The sequence below is a fragment of the Mastomys coucha genome, unplaced genomic scaffold (assembly GCF_008632895.1).
Source record: "Mastomys coucha isolate ucsf_1 unplaced genomic scaffold, UCSF_Mcou_1 pScaffold16, whole genome shotgun sequence".
Classification (NCBI taxonomy): Eukaryota; Metazoa; Chordata; class Mammalia; order Rodentia; family Muridae; genus Mastomys; species Mastomys coucha.
In genome coordinates this window covers 1,797,454-1,801,833 of record NW_022196898.1, presented here as the reverse complement: position 1 = coordinate 1,801,833, position 4,380 = coordinate 1,797,454, and positions in this window count along the sequence as shown.

Below are 4,380 nucleotides of genomic sequence, written 5' to 3'. Positions count from 1 at the left end.
TCCAGGACAGCCAGGGCTACACAGAGAAACCCTGTCTCGAAAAACAAAACAAGCAAACAAACAAAAATGTACATTTCTTTATTTGTATGCTTGTGCATGAGGGTGGAGATCAGAGAACAACTTGTAAGAGACAATTCTCTCCTCTCTTTCCATCATATGGATCTTGGGGGGGGGTGCGCAAACTCAGGTCATCGGGCTTAGTGACAAGTGTTCTAACCTACTGAACCCTCTCTACAGCCCTGAGGAGTACTCTTTCCCTCTGGTGCAGCATACCTTTGTTTAAACTCTAATTGTTGGGGTTTTGTAAATATTTCTTTATTTAGTGTGTGTGTGTGTGTGTGCGTGCGCGTGCTAAGTATATATATGTATACCATGTACATTCCATGTCTGCATAGGCCAGAAGAAAGCATTGGACTCATGGAGCTGAGTTATAAGCAGTTGTGAGCTGCATGAAGTTGGGTTTGTGAAGTGACCCAAGTCCTCAGAAAGAGCAGCAAATGCCCTTAACTGCTGAGCCACCTGTTCAGCCCTCTATATTTCCACTTTAATAACCCGGTAATTATTTCAGTCAATACAGCCTGTGTATAGTTGTAAAGTAAATGGAAATACAATTAGTCCTGGACTCCTTAGCCTTGTTCCTTGCACCAGGGATTGTGAAGTGACTGCCACAATCATTATCAATTCTCTGAGATGTGCTTGTGTGTAACACTGAGTTGAATAAGACCCAATATGCTCCACTCATGGATTGCTTGCACAACAAATTAATTAAAATTTTTTCTGTTACAGAATATTTGAGCTTGTTTCTAGTTAGGTTATAGCTCAGCTCTTACTTAGCAAACACCTTTAATCCCTCTGGCTGGAATATAAACATATCCATACGACTCAGCTTTAATCCAAACAATGAAGGTAAAGTTCATTTGTAGAAGGAAACACCCATGTTTGAAAGTGATGTCTAATTGAGTGGCAGAAAAAGTGACAAATCAGAGAAGATTTGACAGAATAGCCAGGCAGTGGTGGTGCATGCCTTTAGTCGCAGGACTTGGGAGGCAGAGGCAGGCTGATTTCTGAGTTGGAGGCCAGCCTCGTCTACAGAGTGAGTTCCAGGACAGCCAGGGCTACACAGAGAAACCCTGTCTTGAAAACCACCCCTGCCCCCAGGGAAAAAAAAAAGATTTGACAGAATAGGATATTCCCAACTCTCACAAGGAGAGGAAAGCTACTTAATGGAAAGACAAACAGTACAAAGAAGAGGAGGAGCATACAGTACAGGAATACAGTAGAGTTCATGGAGAGTGGTTTAGTAGAGTTGAGAGGGAGAGTAGAGCAGCCTAGAGCAATAGAAAGAGGAAGGAGGCAGTTTGTGGGGGGTTGAATATGTTTGGTCCAGGAAGTGACACTATTAAGAGGTGTGGCCTTGTTGGAGTAGGTGTGGTCTTGTTGAAGGAAGCGAGTCACTGTGGGTGGGCCTTGAGACCCTCCTCCTAACTGCTTAGAGGCCAATCTCTCCTGGTTGCCTTCTGATCAAGATTCAGAATTCTCAGCTCCTTCTCCAGCACCATGTCTACCTGCATGCTGCCATGCTTCCTGACATGTTGATGATGGACTAACCCTCTGAAACTGTAAGCCAGCCCCAGTGAAATGTTTGCCTTTATAAGACTTGCCTTGGTCACGGTATCTGTTCACAGCGGTAAAACCCTAGCTAAGACACAGTTTTACCAGGACAGTTATACAGAGACAGGTTGCAGGTAAAGACAGAAAGAGCCAGAAAATGAAAAGAAGCTAGAAGATTAGCACATTGCTACTATTAGTTTGAGGCAAAGCAGAGCAATTCAGAGGCTAAGGGAGAAGCCAGATTGAATCAGTCAGCTTGGAGAGGAGTTCAAGCCAGAAGAGCTGAGTTGAACCAACCAGCCAGAGTTCAGAAGGAAGAAGAAAGGGTGAGCTTATCCAGCAGCAAGTCTCGGAGACTGAAAACATTCTAGGCCTAGATAAGATTGTATGGAAGCTAGAAGCTTCCAAGACGAAGCCTAGGTTAGCAGACAGAGGCATTAAGGCTTGGAGACAAGAATTACCTCAGGGGAGGATAGTTACTGTTACAGTTTTCAATGGGCTTGTGGCTTGTGTCAATGTCGATACCAGTGGGCACCTATTTGTATCCTTACTGACATATATGGATCCTGGATAGTCTCTCCCTGGATAGTCTCTCCGCGTCCAAATTTGGAACATGCCTCACATTTATTGTTACCACGCAGCATATCAGAATATCTCCTGGGAATGTTGGTAGCTTTAGTGTGTCAACTCACTGTGGCCAGACTGTAGATAAGCATGTACATAAGAGCCTCTAAAATAAATAAATCAATTAATTAAAAAAAAAAAAAAAAAGCCGGGCAGTGGTGGCACACGCCTTTAGTCCCAGCACTTGGGAGGCAGAGGCAGGCAGATTTCTGAGTTCGAGGCCAGCCTGGTCTACAGAGTGAGTTCCAGGACAGCCAGGACTACACAGAGAAACCCTGTCTCAAACAAACAAACAAACAAACAAACAGACCCTCTAGTGCTCTCTGGAGGCAGATGGCTTGTAGTTTGGTAGGTGAATCTGCTTCCTGATTTCCAAACCTCAATGAGCTATGGGCCGCCAGCCAGATGGAAAACCACTGATTCCCTTTGCTGCACCCTTTGAACTCTGGTGCAGTATACCTTTGTTCCATACTTCCTCCAAGATCTGCTGCCCCACAGTGGTGGAAAGAGTATCCGCCAGTTCTTTTCCCATTGGGCCATCCTTAAAGTCAGACCTCTGAATACAGCCCAACAATGGTCCATACGGATTTTCACAGGGTGAACATCATGAACTCTCCACTCTGCTCTTATCTCAGTCCACTGGCTACGCTTTCTGGCTTCCTTTCTCCAGCCACACGGTGTCAGTGTTCATTTCCATTTCGACAGCTGCCCAGTTCGGTTCCGTGCCCTTTCTTCTGCAGACAGATGGTGTGTTCCTCTTAGCACTTTACCTCTCTTAGCTCTTGTTTCATTTACTGGGGGCGGCTTAGAAGCTTGAAAGAACACTGGTGCCAACACAGCCTGCACGGCATAGGCGACGGGACTTGCCAACACAGCACCACACTGCTGTAAATGTGCGAGCTGCCTCTGACAAGTTTGATTCGGCGTTGCTGAAGAAAGAGGCGTGGCCTTCAGCTGGATAAGCAGCTTTCCCTGTTACTGGGATGCTGGGCCCCACCTGTTGGAATGCTTTACATTCGTCCAGCAGTTGCTGTTCTAGTACTATGTGCCAGCTTCCTTCCTTTTCCACGACTAGGACACAAACGCTATTTGAACTATCTGCTCAGGCTGTTTTTTTCCTATAGTCACCCGAATATCTGATGACCTCTAATACAAAGGGACACAGACATTAAGATTATCTTGCAAGGATCTAAGCTTACTCAAGAGCCTCTTGAGCCATCTATTTATTTTGGTACCAACTGCACGTGGTACATTTTGACTAAGTTGTTGGGTGTGATATTGATGTGCCTCTTACTGGAGTATAATACTCCTAGGAATTTCACAGTGTAGCTCGCCCTTGCGTTGTGTGGACTGACTGCCCAACCTGCTTTCCTGAGGTGCACACCTGGTAGTCTTTCAGAGGTGTGTAGTGAAACTTCTTCACAAAGAGGAGAGAGCAAGAGAAAGCAAGGTCTGTGGGCCTCAGTTGAGCCTCAGTCACTTATCTTTCCACCCACACCCAAGGTCAGACAACTGTTACTGTCCTGGCCCACATGTGCTACGTACAGAGACTTCAACCTATTCTCCAGGCATACTCAGGAGACATCCGTGAACTTTTTGTTTTGTTTTGGTTTGGTTTTTCGAGACAGGGTTTCTCTATAGCTCTGGCTGTCCTGGAACTTACTCTGTAGACCAGGCTAGCCTCAAATTCAGAAATCCACCTGCCTCTGCCTCCTAAGTGCTAGGATTAAAGGTGTGTGCCACCACCGCCTGGTGTCCGTGAACTTTTATAGTAGATCCTTCTCGTGAAAGAAACATGCCATCCTACACCACTTAAAGGAAGACTGCCATCCCGAGGTTCTTCCCCAGAAGCTCCGCCCACAGAAGGCTTCTCCATCACCTCCTGTTGCCCATAGCAGGAGACCTTATAACAGCTTTCTCAAGTTCCTCATTGGTTTTCTTGGTCTCTGGCCACCCACTGTGTTGCATGATGTCTTGGTTAGGGTTTTACTGCTATGAATGGACACTGACAGCGCCGCGCTGTCACGGTACTAAGAATCGGGCACGGGCCTGGAGGATTTAACAAAAGACACAGACTCCTCCTGAGAGGCTCTGACAGTACCTGACTAATACAGATGTAGAGGCTCACAGCCATCCATTGAACTG